Here is a 16,595-nt window from a genome sequence, read left to right as displayed (position 1 = left end):
CGGTTGGGGAGAGCGGAAGAGAGTATGAGACAAAGTAGTAATCAGAGACATGGAGTGGAGTTACAGTGAGGTTAGTTGTAGCGCAATTCCTAGTGAAGATGTAGTCAAGGTGATTACCAGCTTTGTGAGTAGGAGGGGAGGGATTGAGTTATAGTACAAAGGAAGAAAGTAAGAGTATGAGGTCAGATGACTTCTCTGTCGGGGTGCTGAAGTCTCCTAGGAGGATGAGTTGAGGGCCATTTTCAGGGAAGTTGGACAGGACAATGTTCAGTTCTTCCAGGAAATGACCCAAAGAGCCTGGTGGACGGTATAACAGAGATAAAAGCATCGGAGGCGACAGCCTCATGTAAAATTCTCCACTGGAGGTCCGCAGTCCGTTTTTTGAGGGGAGCTTTGTATAAAATCCTCCACTGTGGGCCAGGTCCATTTTGTCCCAGTCGGTTGGACCACACAGTGGGGAGCCTGTTGCATAGTCCAGTTCTGTTCGTGCATTTCACGCAATTGAAGTAAAAAGTAGGGATGAGCGAGTACAGCATTATCTGTATCTGTATCTTTTGAACCATATGAATTATCTGTATCCGTATCTGTACTCAGATTGGGCGGGGCCTAATCGGAAAGTGGGCGGGGTTTAACCCGGAAGTAGGAAGGATTTACCATAGACATGTATAGAAAGGCTAGATGGCTCAAGAGTCAGCTGTGTCGTCACTTGGTGGCCATCTTAGGTCAGGAGACTGCGCTGCTGCTCCCTGCTGCTGTGGACGGAAGGTGAGTGACATACGCCAACTAAAATGCTCGTAACTTGCTGAATTCTTGACGGATTTACAAACGGTTTGGTTTATTACAAACCTTATTATTATTTATTATATTCTTAATAAACTCCGTGGCTATAATTTTTCACAAGTATGCAGTTAAAAAGGTCAGTGCGTGAAGTAAAAAAACAACTAACTGGTTAGAGCCAACTGAAAAAAAATCCCCCAGCTCCGGGATGAGGTACAATTCAGGAAACGGGTCTGCAGGGTCTGGATCCACTTCTCCTGGCTTGTAGTTCTGGATGAGGCTCCTCTCTTCCACAGTCAGCCTCTGATTCCACAGCTCCAGGAGCCTCCTGGTCACCCGGACAGACTGCAGACCCAGCAGAGAGCCCAGAGCCGGGACGTCGTTCAGCGTCGGCCCCACTGCGTCCACCAGCTGCTGCAGGCACAGGACTTGTGTCTTCACCAGTGCCCCCGTCAGGCCAAGGGTGCTATTGCTGCTGATGTCCAACCTGGCTTTGTGAATCAAAGGTTCTCAACAAACAGTACAGAGAGTACGACTGTGGGCATCTTTTACAATTAAAAAGGGCCCACGATTTTAAAACGCCCTGATAAAACGGAGGCAGCCCTTTTAAATTTAAAAGACTGGAATCAATTAAAAACAGAACAGTATCCAGCCCCAAGTTGTTTGCACGTCTGAGAATGCAGCTGGTCACGTCTCTCCACACCAACCCGAACGGACCCGTAAGATATTTTTGAACAAACTGAAGTCTAAAAGTGGCTTTCCGGCTGGCCAAGTGGACAAGGTACTGACGGAAGTCGACTTGCATCCTCCTCCACATGGTGCCGTGATGGTCTGAAATTGGGACCTGACCAGTGCACCCTGAACTTTAACGTCAAACAGGTCGGCCATGCATCCTCCTCCACATGGTGCTGTGATGGTCTGAAATTGGGACCTGACCAGTGCACCCTGAACTTTACTGTCAAACAGGTCGGCCAGAGCCATTTTTTCCCTTTGAGGACTTCAAGATGTCCTCGATTTCTTGTAGATTCACTTAATCGTTCTAGTTCCACTATATCAGTTTTCAGGTCCTTCATAGATCTAGCGATGTCTCTGGTGACGTTGAAGGTGTGCTGTTGACAGAGGAGCCTAATCTCGATCTTACCTTGGTCCCACCACTGCTTAAGACTGCTGAACTCGCTCTTCCTCAGCCTAAAAACACCCCAGAAATAAAAATGGACCTCTCTGAAATTCTTGTCAAATGTTAGAAAAGTATTAAAATGCCAATATACACTTTTGGGGACAACATCTCTTATAAAAACATCACAAATAAGCAAAGAATGATCAGTAAAACCGGTAGGAACAATGCTGCACATTTTAAAAATATTAAAATGCTGCTTTAAAACATAGAAACTATCAAGCCTGGCCGAGAAGAGTCTACCTTCTCTAAGGTGGGACCACGTGTACTGACGGCAGTCAGCATGCATCCTCCTCTACACATCCACCAGGCCATGGGAATTGACCAGCTGTGAAGCTGGATGTGGCTCTGCATTAGTGCGATCTAAAGATGCATTTTCTGTACAGTTAAAATCCCCCCCACCCAAAATAAAAAATCCTCCGGGGCACAGCCATTCTTAGTACGTGACTTACAGGTGTATTTCTGTTAAGTTACACTTCGAATTGCATTATGGGGACTTCATCTCTGCCAAATCAGTTTCTGGCGGCCATATTCCATTTGTACAAAGCGGGATAAAGCGGATTTGACCTGCATTTTAGCGGTAAGTAATTTTATGGAACATATTAACAAGTAACAAGTTTTCTTAGCAGTATTAGTTTTGAAATGGTGGTACTTTTATTTGTCAAAGTCTTGATGGGCTTCTTACGGTGGCCCTGAAGTGCAAATCACAACGGCAAATAGTAAAACACAACGGCAAATAGGAAAACAGAACAACAAATAGGAAAACACAACGGCAAGAAGGTGAACACAACAACATTAACTTCTTACGGAAAGGGTAGGGCCTTTCTATCAGAGGACGGACCCTTCTGATTGGACAGACGGACTGACTGTCTTTTAACAGGAAGTACTCGCTCACTAGACTTTCATTCGGCGCTAAAATACGGCGAAAAGTACAATGTTTTTCGGTAATTGCGGTCAAAAGTTGTTGCGAACAACCAGAATTTTTGCAGTGGTTGTGGGCAGAGACTTGGAGAAAGTGTGGAACCAGAGTCTCAACCGACTGATGGACCATCTTCAGGTAAGTTACCGTAACCCTATTTGAAGCTAATGGTGGGTTTACTCTGCTTGTCGTAAATGTCATTCCTGATCACGCTAGCTATACACCGCACATTCGATTGTATTAACGTTAGGTAACAATGAACATTAGTTTAAAAAATACGTAACGTTAGTTATGTTTATTTGCATATTATGATCGTTGGCAGACAATCGTGTCGGCACCTCAACATCCCTGCCTAAAACTTCCCTCCCTCCCCTTGTGCCTTTCAGATATTTAGTTAATTATTTACGATCAAGGTGATAATAAGATCAGATATGTGTCAAGGAAACCGTGTTCTCAGCCATGTGTTTTATTTTGTAACGTAACCTTTGTTTCGTTCTATGAACCTGTAATGCATGCTCTGCCATTTTATAAGAATGCATGTTGTGCTTCCCTGTAGTATCACAAAATCCTCCGTCCAACCCAACCCCAAGAACAAAAACCTTTCTGGAATACCGGAAGAAAAAAGCAGAGGAAAGGCAAAAGTTTTCTTTTGGTAAAATGCGGGAAAAGAAAAAGGAGAAAAGGAAAGTGCAGGTAAGCACATGTGATTTGATATAGCTCAGAGTGAGAGTGAATAATTATATAAACTCTAGTGTTGACTTGATGTCGGCATATCATCATCATTTGAACCCTATACCTAAGCCCCCTGATAGGGTCAATTCAATGGCAAACAATATAGTGTTTCTTCAAGTAATGTTGGGAGATTAAACAGGTTTCTGTATTGTTGTCAATTCACTCAGAAAACAACATAGAAGTCCCTGAGTTTATCTATTGGACATATTTACTTTTCAACTGATTTCTAAACATGAATTTTCTCCGGAAATTAATAAAAAAGCGCAATTGGCATTATTTGACCAAGATCAATGGTTGCTCTGCTTTCAGTCATATTTTGAATGCAAGGTCCATTCGGGGGTCTATCTGTAACATTTGCCAACAGAGAAAAAACACTTTAATTTAGCACTGTTATTTTTTCTATTGCAGATTAATCTTGGCTTGATGACTGCTCAGAGGGGTGTTTTAAAGCCAATACGTGGGAAAACCATTCCATTATCAATCGACTCTGACGTCACTGCTCAAAGTCTTCTTCATCAGAGTGTGAAGAAAATGAGGGACTTCAACCAAGACTTGGAGGAAGGAGCCTTCATCCTTCTGTATCCAGATGAATCTGAAGTTATCAATACACCTGGGACTGAAAGACCTTTTATTCTAGAAGAATATAAAGCAGCATTGGGAAAACCATATTCAAGAATCACACTTTTTATCTGCCTAAAGAAGGACTTTGAAACGGGTAAGTTGTCATGTTTTGCCACAGCCATTTATTTATGAGGTTTTACCTCTGAGTGATAAATACAATAATAATAAAATAGTAAATATACATAGTCCCCCATGGTGTTTTCTGCATTCATGTTAAAATTACTGCAAGTTGCAGTTGTAGATGGAAAAAAAAACATTCAGTGAACTGTTTCTGGGGCAGTGTCTCAAACCAGCTTTCCAGTCATCCCTTTCTTCTGGATGTAACTTCTTTTTAAATGTCTGTCTTTGACTAACACCAATCAAGCTAACTTTAATTGTTTTGTTTTTTTCAGTTGGAGAGGTGTTCAACATTTCTGACTCTGACACGGAGATTGTGATAAAAAGACCCCCCACAACGCTTGACCTAGCTGACACACTGGTGAGTGCTATGTAGAGCATTTTTGGGTGTATTTTTTTCAATGAAAATGTTGTTTTTGTTTGCTGTGTTCTGATCAACCCCCATTGTCTTTTTAATTCTTTACTACAGCCATGTGAACCTCTTCATGAAAGCAGTCGAATACAGACGAATGCAGAGGATATCGGCCCAAGTACCTCCGGATGTCCTGGAATGGCAAGAACATATTACAGGTTTGGTTTTGGGGCTTTTGTTTTAAATAGTCTAGAACAGGGGTGTCAAACTAATTTCAGGTTCAGGCCAGATACTGTCCACTTTGATCGAATGCGGGCCAGACCATTAAAATGTTGTGGGTGTGTGGCCCGGGTCGATTATTATCTTCCTTTAAAGGCGTCCAAACCTTCTCCTCTTGTAATTCTCATGGAAGTACACAAAACAGCGGGCATCTAAACTAGTATCAGAGAGGGCCAGAACACCAGACAGCTGGTTTGTATGTAAATGCTGGGGGTTGACAAAGGCAATGTCAATTTTACCCACCGAACTGTCATTCTTCAACTATGACAAGGTAAAATTGGTTTTGCAATCAATTACCCCTTTAACACTCTTGAATATTGATTAGAAAACACACAGTATGTTTCATTATATTATATTTTGTGTACATATTTTCTTTTTGTAGCAACTACACAGACCTGTATGCGCCTATTGTCATTGACGATGACGAAGATGATGAAGTTCTAACTGTCAAAGAAACAAATGAGGCATGTTCTTACGAACCAACGTGAGTCATGAGTGCATGAGTATTATCCATCATTTTGTTTTGCACAAAGTACAAGTAGTCATTAAACAAATAAACATCACTGCCAGTTTGAGTTACTGTGCTGAGAAACTGTTAAAAAAAACAAGGTCAATTAGAGAGATGTCTTTTTGTAAGGAACTCCATTCCAATTTATTAAAATGTAGCCTAATGTTTTATTAACTGCTTACTGTCCTACACAATGTAACTTTTCTCTTTTCTTGTATTTTCTTTTTGTTGTTAGGCATACAAGTGCACCTGAAATAATTGCAAATTTGGCACTTCCCATTGACCACAAGCAAGTCAGCAGATTCAATGTGTCCAGATCTAATGTATGGGACGGTGCTGTCAGAGGTTTTCAGCGTAGCACATACTCCGAGGAGAATGACATGTTTGTTAAGTTTACCGATGATGCTGGCACCTATGAAGAAGGCCTAGATACTGGCGGACCGAGGCGGGAATTCCTCACGCTTCTGATGAATGATCTGAAGCATCGCGCTATCTTTGATGGACCTCCAGAAAGCTGCTACCTGGTGTACAACTCCACAGGTGTCTTTTTGACATGGCAGTTTTTGTTTGTTAATGTATTTTGATGAAAGTATTATTTTTGTTGTACATTAAGTCCCACTTTCTGCCAAAATTAAGAACTTTAAGGTAATCTTTAAAAAAAAGTCTCAATGGAAAATAATGGGGTCCTGTCACCTGGACCACCACCTGAATCTAACAGAAAAGTTGCAATTAACAGAAAGATGGCCTTTAACTGTCATTTTTATGTACTCCGCATGAAAGCTGTCAGGGAGAATGAATATGTCCTGGCAGGAAAGATCATTGCTGTGTCGATAGTACACGGGGGACCAGCAGCACATTTCCTGTCAAAGGACCTCGTAAACCACATTGTAGGGAATCCCAGTTTCGGTGCCACTGTGGAAGATATTACAGATGAGGAGATAGGGAGAGTTCTGCATCAGGTATGAAGTGACCTTGATTCAAGTGTGTTTACTAAGAGCACATGCAATTGTTCGTAGTTCAATTTCAGAGTAAGGTCATAGTGAAATAAACCAGAAGATTCAGACACCACTTCAGTAAGACAAGTTAAAATTCTTTTTTTAATCAGGAACGAGGTTTTCTAAGCCTCAAAGTCTTTTTAACAGGTCCAGGAAGCAGAATCTGTCGAATCTCTGCAAAATGTACTTCTGCAAAACAGCTCCATGTTCCAGACTGCTGGATGCTTCATACATGTGAAGACTTCTGAGGACATGAAAACTCTTGTAGAGGAATACCTCAGATGGTATATTCTGCACCGAAACCAGAGTGTTATTTTAAGGTAATAGTTCTAAAGACTCAATCTCTGCCTCCATTTATTAAATTTCATTCAATCTCATGTTTAAAAAACACATACTTTCCAGTCTCATGATTTATCACTTGAATGCTTTAAAAGTGGCTTCAGAGGATTGTGAGATTCACAACTGGTAAAACGTTTGTTTGATCATTGTTCCTACTAGATTCAAAGAAGGACTTGCAAGTCTAAGATTTTTGACCGCACTCCAGCAGCATCCGTCCGTGTTGGCCCCACTCTTGTGCCACTCTCCGACAAACCTGACAGCTGCCGACATGGAAAGCCTGTTTAGACCACACCTCAGTCCAGCAGGAAGTAATAGTCGGCAGAAAGAAAGCAAAGCCCTTGGATTTTGGGCAGATTTTCTTCTTGATTGTGAAGGTTTGTTATGGCTTTTTTATGTTTTTTGTAAAAAGTGAACATTTCAAAACTCTTGACTTTCTTGTTGGATGATAAAGACACTAAAACAATGTTGACGTTTCCCATTCAGAAAAGGCGACTGCTGTGTCCCTGGAGGATGTACTGATGTTTTCGACAGGGCTCGCATTACTTCCACCTGCCGGAATAACACCACCACCATGCATCGAGTTCTTGACAAATTCGCCATTCCCCATGTCAAACACATGTGCAAATACACTAAAGCTCCCCCTCCTTGAGACCTACAGTGTCTTTAAGACCAACATGGAGTTTGGCTTACAAAACTCTCCGGGGTTTGGGTGCATTTAACTCTGCCAAATCTGAATTTTTGTGCAGTTCATAAAGCATAAAAGAGTACATGCTCAGTTCAGTTCCAAGTATTTTAATCAGTGCAATATGTTTTGCTGAACAGTCTGTTGAAGGTAATCCTGCATGTCTGGATCGCTGCATGAATGAAGTGTTTGCCTTGACTCTGGAAATGTATCCAGTTCCCTGTCTTCAATGGCCAATCCACAGTCCCTTGAACCAAACCTGCATAGTGACACAATAATTCATTTTAAAAGGGAAAACCAAATGTAATTTAAGTGTGGTGCAATTTATTATTTAATACACATATTTGTGTAACAATATGTATAGTCAATTCATTGTCAGTTGATATGGAGTTACCTGTGAGGCAAGAGATAGAGTTCATCTGGAATTCCCCCAGGACATGATGCAAGTCTGGAGGGTCTAATCCTGTGCTTATTCCAAAGGTCTGTGCACTCATCCAGGTCTTTTTGCAGGACATCATTAAAGCAGAACCTCAGTATGTCCTGATGTTCATGGCTGCCATTAAAGTGTCCAGAGTCTCTCAGGTCTCCAAACAGGTCCATCCAAAATTGAGCCCTAGGAATACAATTCATTTAGGATTCTTATTTTACACAAAAGGATAATATAACTATTGATGAACTACAATGAGGCTATGACAAAAATAATGAACTGCTGCGAATATCAGCTAAATTTATCATTATGTGAATGCATGAGTGGATGCCCACCTTCTGTTCTGCTGAAATACATTTTTATTTTACGAAAATATTTTTGGCCGGATGAATACTAACAGTGTATTACTTACCTTCCTTTTCTCAAAATGGTCCACCACGCCTCGATACGTTGATTCCCTACCGATGATCCATAAGTGTGGCTAGAGGAGCCTGCGTAGTAGTCTGTATGCTCGTGTCTGAGGGTACACTGTATTGCAGCCATGGTGCCATTTTCTGTTCCATGGTCCGTCCTCAGTCTCATTGGGACCACACCACCACTCTTGACACAATTGATATAGTGGTAGGCGATTACCGATGGGTTGTTGTTGGTAGTCCCACAAACAAGCCACATGATCCTTCTTGAAAACCCGTCTATACATCCTGAGAGAGCCAGGCCAAAGGGTTTCAGCTTATCGTATCCATCTACATGCCAGATGTAATTTGGACCCATGGAATGATAGGTACGCCTCACAAACCTCCGGCGTGTTCTTGCATCCGTTCCTTGTGGATTTAGTTGCTTCAGCAATCTCATAACTGTGTGTCGTTTAACACGTAGCTTGTGTTTTTGCTGAAGGACTTGCCACATCGTCCGATAGCCGAATAGTTGCCCTGGTCCACGCAGCTCTGTAATGATGGCGCGTCTCACTTCATCGCGTTGTGAATAGTTTTTCCTTCTGTACAACCCTGCTTCTCTCAAACGTGACTTCAAAGTGCGTATACTCATATTAATGTTGTGATGGGTGGACAACATATCAACAATCATGTTGTATGTATGCCCTGCATCAAAATAATTTGTTATAATAGCGAACGTTTCTTCGGTGGTAGTCATGTTTTCAAAGAGGGCGCTTTTCCGTGTTTTTCTTTTTCTACTTCCTGTTAAAAGACAGTCAGTCCGTCTGTCCAATCCGAAGGGTCCGTCCTCTGATAGAAAGGCCCTACCCTTTCCGTAAGAAGTTAATGTTGTTGTGTTCACCTTCTTGCCGTTGTGTTTTTCTATTTGTTGTTGTGTTTTCCTATGTGTTGTTGTGTTTTCCTATTTGTTGTTGTGTTCACCTTCTTGCCGTTGTGTTTTCCTATTTGTTGTTCTGTTTTCCTATTTGCCGTTGTGTTTTACTATTTGCCGTTGTGATTTGCACTTCAGGGCCACCGTAGCTTCTTGATTACATCCCACTTAGACACTACTGTAGAGGTGGCAGACTGCTGGTTGCTCTTAAACACAATCCACCATGGAGCCTGTAAGGGAGATGATCAGAAGCACACTGCCTTCACTGGAAGAGGAGCAAATAGAAACTCTTGTCACAAAGTTGACGGATATTGAAGTTACAAATCTGGAAAACTGCACGTTTTTAACAGCAGCTGACATGGATGGGATTTTGTTGTTGATACAGTCCAGGCGGCTGATAAATGCATTCTCCTCAGGTAGTGTCAGGATCCGGGTCTCTCTCTCTTCCCCTCTGCCATATTCATTCATTTGCCCATTCGTCTCACCTTAGCGCACACACCCACTTCTCCCATAGCCTTTCTATCCACCTGCCGCTCATTACAATCAGTTCTCGCGCCGCTTGCTGTGACACCTGTTTCTCGTCATGCCTAATCACCCTGTCGATTTCTACCATGTGTTCCCTTTGTGTCTTGTCGGATAATTGTATGTCTAGCTCTTGTCCGTAGGAGAGCTGCCAAGCACCCCATGTATCATAGTTATGGGTAAGGATATGCATGTCTATACTAAAAATATATGCAGGTGTTGTGTATTTGTTAATTCATTGAAATATGTATGTTATTGATTATGTTTTGCAGATGAAGGAAGATACAAGATTTCAGTTGATGAAGTCACGGGTAACATCGTTGGCTGTCCACTAGTTGCTGTGAGCTATATGTACAGCCTATATTATGTACTGAATATAAAGTATTCAAAGGGAGCAGCCCTGACTCTGGAGTTCATCCAGAGGTAAGTTTTATTTAATATTGTCTGTCTGTGTTTTATAGTATTATTTATTTTGCAATGTCAAGTGACATTTTTGTTTGCCACAGGTGCCTGCTAGGGATAAACCCAGAACGCGGCACGAAAGCAGAAAAGGGGGGAAACAGTACAATGTCCCCTCAAAACTGCTTTGATTCCTGTCGGATCCGTATTATTTCCTTCCCCTCCATCCTCACTTTCTTCCAACTCACCCAAAGTGTCTCTCTCACCCACCAAAACACACTCATTCACACCGTACACGTCTCCCATTCTCACCCCGTGTAGGTCGGTCACAGAAGTGTAGGTCGCCACCTCCGCAGCCGCGGCAAGAGGGACCTCCGCCGCAGCCGCGACAGGAGGTACCCCCTCCACGGCCCGGTCAGGCGGAATCGGGTCCCCGCGCCTCGGGCAGGCACCCACGGTATGCCCCTCCTCGCCGCAACCAAAACATTTCATTGCCAACAAAGTTGCAAAAATCACGTACTCGTAATCATCTATCTTAACGTGGAAGCAGATGTTAAGCTCCGCGTTCCGATTGTTAAGAATCATATACACTGTAAAAAAAAAAATCGTAAAAAAACGGATAAAGTCCTGGCAGAAAATTACCAGGAATTTATCCGTTAATATCACAGACACTTCTGTTAATCCTAGAATGGATTATTCCGTATATTTACTGTATATTCTGTTTATTCACAGACACTTCTGTTTATCCTAAAATGGATAATTCCGTATATTTATAGTATATCCTCAGTAGCATTTGCTACCAAGAAATGTCTTCACCACAGAAAAATCTGTACCATTTCTATGGGCAGTTTCTTTAAATCTGAAACATAAAATTCTGAATACATTTTCTGGTATTCCACTCTAATGCTAAAATACAATGACAAATGGTATCCACCACAAGACCAAGGTCATGTAATGAGTTAAAATAACTAAACATTGAATACAGCAACATGATCAAATACAATCACAACATATATAAATTCAACATGTTTATTTTTTATGCCATGAAGGATATGCATAAAAGTGCATTCAATGGTTACATTTTTAAATGACAAGTTTTTTACGAATTATTTTAACAATATGCAACAATATGCATATTTGGTTTGCAATATGCGACAATATGCATATTTGGATCAGACTTGTTGCTTTAAAACAGTAACAAACAGAATAAAACCAATTTAACATTAAAACTATTATTCATAAAGTGCATTCCGGGGATGGCCTAGATCATCATGAGATCTTAGAATTTGTATAGCTTTAAACACATAACAGACAAACAATGCATCGAACGAAAATTCACCAAAAAAAATGGTGCGACGCACAATTAAAAAGTGCTCATTTTGTATAAAATTGTTTAAATAGCAAGAAAGTAAACAACGATACATTCATTAATAACATGACAATAATGGTTTTGAACCAAAAGGTGGTCAGAAACAAGTAAAACAGCTTTTCTACTTTCTTTTAAACGTTTCCAAATACATGGCAAAACAGCTCAATTTGCCATCCATGGATTCTCAAAGTTGTTTAGTTCAAACAGGAACTTCAGCAGTCTTGGAGGAATGGGCTGGTGTTTGGTCCCCTTCTTCTCGGCCTTTGACCCTCGCTCAGGATTTATTCCCAGGAAAACTCTTAAAGAAATGGATTTTGTTTTAAGCAACACACGTAATGAAATGCATGAAACCGACAGAGTAACACGCAGAGCAAGTAAAATCCTTGTAAATCCAATTTGAATATTGTTCCATAACAGGACAACTACCGTATTTTCGCGACTATACGCCGCACTGAATTACAAGGCGCACCTTCAATAAATCGCCAATTTTAGAACTATTTTCATATATAGAGCGCACCGGATCACAAGGCGCATAGAAGTAACTGCAGTAAAACGTTTGACTGGGGCTGCGTTATGCATCCACTAGATCGGGCTGTGCTAAATCAAACGTTATTAAGCGTTCTGAAAACTCTTCACTCCCATGGTAACGTTGTTCAAACGTTAATGTGGATATTAACAATATCTCTTTCGTTATTGGTTAATGAAAACATTCTTGGCAAATGCTTTGGTGCATCTTGCACCGAGAGGCAGCGCTGGAACAGACGGTGGCGCCTCGCGGCGGACCGTCAGCGCGATCCCGACATCCAACTACGAGCTTTAATGTACTGTAGCGACTCTCGCTAATGAATCTCTGGACAATGTGGTTATCTTCTGGTTTTATTGTCGAGAAACAGGCTATTGTCGGCCGTAGCCTACGCCGAACAAAAACACACCATCGCTCTCCAAAACAACAATTCCCGCGTCCCCATAGGTGGCACTAAGATGAGTGACGTCACATTGTGCGCCCTTCACTGACCATCCCAAAACTCTGTAAAGTGCAATGCCGCTCCAGAACATGAAAACATAGTCCGTTACAATACGCTGTTGGAGCTGGAATTACCGCGGCTGCTGGCACCAGACTTTCCCTCCAATGGATCCTCGTTAACCAGTATGGATCAACCAATTGAGCCATATATACGGCGCTCCGGATTACAAGGCGCACGCGCCGTTTTTTTAGGAAAAAAAGGATTTTAAGTGCGCCTTATAGTCGCGAAAATACGGTACTTGAATAAATTAACGTGATGGAGTACACCTTTTCAGCTGTTGTGCGACCGCTTTCTAAACCTGCGTGTTTTCCGTGAAAAGATACAGGCAATGAAATTTTCTGTTCACATTAACGCCGCATTTTAAAGTCCGGTGCCAACAGAGCACCTGTGCCCGGTATCTACCGGACGAAATAGCAACTAGGATTACAGTGCAACTTAAATGTCTGCATTGCGCTCTGACGCTTTAAAAAGGATGTGGTTAGAGGTTAGGGTGCAGGGAACAACTGATTGGCTCATGGAGGCATGTGATCAGAGTGGTTTTATGGAGCTTTGGAGAAAAGAAAAAAAAACTGATACAGACCATTCTATGCACCGATTAATTCATTTTAAATATTGCTCGATCACGTGAATTTGATTATGATTAAAAATATAAACAAAAAAAATAACAAGGCACATTCACTTCAGAAACCCACTGAAAACATAATTATTTAGATCTGGCTAGCTTACATTATTTTTACAAGTGGTGTCGCGTTTGTTCAACAAACCCTCCTCATTCTACAGCAACTATTAAACCGGATCCGACAGTAACTAACAGACCCTCCTCCTCCAACACTAATATTTATCAGGACTTTTACTCCACCACATTTACACTGGATGAAGTATTTTAGCCATGTAGCTTAAATTGACTGGCGCTTTGCACAGAGAGTAAAGAGTTGAAAAAAGTAAAGAGTTAGAGTTAACAGTAAAGATTAAGTGAAATCCATAACATGCGTGCCTAAATATTATACAGACTACATACCCATGATAAGGATGCAAGGTGTGCTTGGGATGCTCAGTCCATTTGACTCCTGTTGTTGGAAAATGAAATATCAAAGAAACACAAACGTCATGAACTTTGTTTCCAATGTATATCTGCAAAACAAAAACAACATAATAAAAAGTATACACCTACCTCACTTTGGTAGAAAAGGAGATCGGGCTTTTCTTTGAAGAACTTTGCAATGCCTGAGATCAGTTGTACTGGATCTTCACCTGGTGGCATCTTCATCCCATTTGAGTCTAGGTAGTCTTTGATGCTCTTTCCCTTCATGGACATTTCCTCTGCCAGCTTTGTTTGCACTGGTAAGCCAATGAGCGTACATGTGTGGTCAAACAGGTGAAGCGCTTCAAAAATGAAGGGCCACTCTTCCTGTACAGTTTTTACAGTGCTTCCTTTGTTTATTGTTGCACGCTGGATGGAATATGTTTCAGTCATCAATTTGCGAACACACAACTCTTGAAGAAGATGGGTTTTGAAGGCACTTTTCAAGTCATCTTGTTTAGACTCTAGTTCTGCTACATCCTCAACAGCAGGCTGCCACTCCACACACCCATAACGATCAGAGAGGGTAGACTTTTTCCTTTCTGCGTCTTCACCCTTTGCTGCCTTCTTAGTTGAGCTGAAGGTAAATGGCCTTCTAATATTTTCAAGTCTGTTTTCTAGCTGTATGAACAGAGCATCATATCCTGTTCCAATGACTTTACTTCCATTGAGCTCTCTGTCTTGAAAAGAGCAGGGATGTTGTCCTACAATCTTCTCGCACTTTACTGAGTACATCGTCAATGACTATCCGAACCAGCTCTCTTCTCTCTTTAGGCATCGGCCTTTTCTTTTCACTTAAGGCAAGCATAAGTTTTGGGGGCATTTTGTGCCATGGGACATCAGCTGGCAGTTTTCCCCCGCACCAAAAGCAGGACAGTTGTTTCACTTTTGATAACAATGCTTGCTATTTCCCCCAACTGCAGTTGTCTTTTGGTATATCTCTGTACGACAAGCATACCATTTGCATATGAAGTGCCTTTAACTTGCACTTTATCTGTAACAACGGAGTTAGATGAGTTAAGTCCAAAGTCTGAAACTGCTGCCCTTATGCCACCATCATAGAGCTCAGGATAAAAGCTAGTGGAGTTTGACACCTGAACCTGGGGGCTGAAAAAACTGCCCTGACTCTGATAAGCCTGAAACAGCTGAAGTCTATCAGCGAGTGACTTAGTGACATTTCTGAAGTTTCGACTTGACCTGATACATCTTTTGAAATAGCTATGCTTACTTTCAAAGCGCATGGTCCAAGTATGTATGAGTGGACCAAACTGTAGACTCAAGTCTGCATAATGAAGAAGATAGTGGTGTTTTGGTCTCAGATTTGAATGTGGGAATAACTCTTGCCTCATTTCCACATACTCTTCAGTCAGTACCTTCATGTAAGCAATCTGAGACTCTGAGAGGCTAGGTGCACAGACAAATTCAACTAACTCCCTCAGAAGAAGTACCAGCTGCCCGACAGCATTGTCAGCATCTTCAATTCTGTCATGTACCAAAATAGGCAGGAACCGCAATAGCCACCTGTTTTGGGCTGCATGGCCTCCAAGCCTTTTTCCTTTGTTTGGAATTGAATTTGGCTTGTTGCTGCTTTCTCCTGGAAATAATTTGAGTGTCATTTAGTGACTTGTAACAGAGCCACTTTTCTTTAATTAAGCACTGCAAACACATCGCCAGGTCATAGTCCACAACACCCTCGAACAAGTCATGTGCTAAACATGGCGGCAGCCCAGGCTGACACACGTGGAAATGTGAGAGTTTGTTGAAAACACTGTTGCCTTTAATGCCCTTATGCATGGTCACTTCAGGGTGACTCTTGTGGGATGTGGGGTTCTCTGTGTGTGTCTTCTTGTATTTACTTTTAAGCTTGTAGAATAGATGTCCGCTTGTAGGACAGATGGCGTGACCGGATCGGTCCTTATAAGGCAGACAATGTGAATGGTGGAAGAGAGAGCACAGGAAAAATGAAGATAAAATCATATCTGAGATAACACACCTGCGACCGAAGGGAGAGCCAGTTTGAACCCTGTGGTGGCGGGCGTGGTTTCTGCCCGGCTGCAGGTGGGAGAGAGGGGGAGTGGCTTGGGGAACAGTGCCAGCTGGAGACAATAACAGCCAGCTGGGGATTATTGTGTGTGCTTTTTCCCCCCTATTTGAGCATGGAGGCGGGGGTGAGCGAGAGGGAGGAACACGAGCGAGCCCGACGCCGGCACACTTGACGTGGAAAATAAAACTTGTTGCACGTGATCCTGGCTGAGCGTCCCTTTATCCGCACGACCCACGCACATTACAAACCCATTTTCAGGGCAAGGCTGCAGGAGAGAGTAGGCAAGGCATTTGTTACAGAAGGATGAACTGGGTTGAACCAACGTTCAAGGGCACCAGAGGGATTAAAACAGGTCAGTGTCAGAAGGCAGGCAGACTTTGGAAGGGATTTGCTTGCGATGCGTATTTCATTGTCTCCAGATATATCTGCGGAGAATTGCTCATGTACAACTTTTTCTCTTCTAAATAAATGTTAAACTTTTTAACTAATTTCCTGTAGTGGATTCCTCTCGTCAACCAACTCGGGTGGATAAGGAATATCCTAACACTCTCCAAAAACTGCACAGACTCATTTTAATCAGCAGGATCTCTATGAGTGAAAACTGTGAGCGGGTTAGACAGAAACTCATCTTTTGTGACTAGACAGTATCTACAGAAATACTGAGCAAAACTGAAATTTTCTGTAAACCCACCAATCATGTGGGAGCCCAGATTATCTCCCATTATGCATGCAACAGTAGCTCTGTTTATCTTATCCTCAAAAGACATGCTCTTTTCCTCCAGCTCACACAAGTCTGACACAAGCTCACCAAAAACTTTATCCACTCCAAAATATTTACAGTCTTTCTCTGTACAGAGACTTCCCTTTTTCAACATTGCTCTGAGACTATCCAGTAATGGAATGTAATGAT

At 41.9% G+C, this 16,595-nt stretch overlaps 1 long non-coding RNA gene across 1 annotated transcript; it reads right to left on the bottom strand.

The window, feature by feature from the left end:
• Nucleotides 1-11,164: 11,164 nt before the first annotated feature.
• Nucleotides 11,165-14,441, bottom strand: LOC134132751 (uncharacterized). Its single transcript, XR_009956945.1, has 3 exons — nt 13,732-14,441; nt 13,579-13,627; nt 11,165-11,833 (listed from the first exon to the last, which is right to left on the bottom strand). It is a non-coding gene; the product is annotated as an uncharacterized LOC134132751 (long non-coding RNA).
• Between the last annotated feature and the right edge of the window lie 2,154 nt (nt 14,442-16,595).

This window comes from Pungitius pungitius, chromosome 9 (assembly GCF_949316345.1).
Source record: "Pungitius pungitius chromosome 9, fPunPun2.1, whole genome shotgun sequence".
In the NCBI taxonomy this organism is placed as follows: domain Eukaryota; kingdom Metazoa; phylum Chordata; class Actinopteri; order Perciformes; family Gasterosteidae; genus Pungitius; species Pungitius pungitius.
Note: the sequence above shows the minus strand (reverse complement) of the source record. Positions and strands in the feature narration are given on the sequence as shown.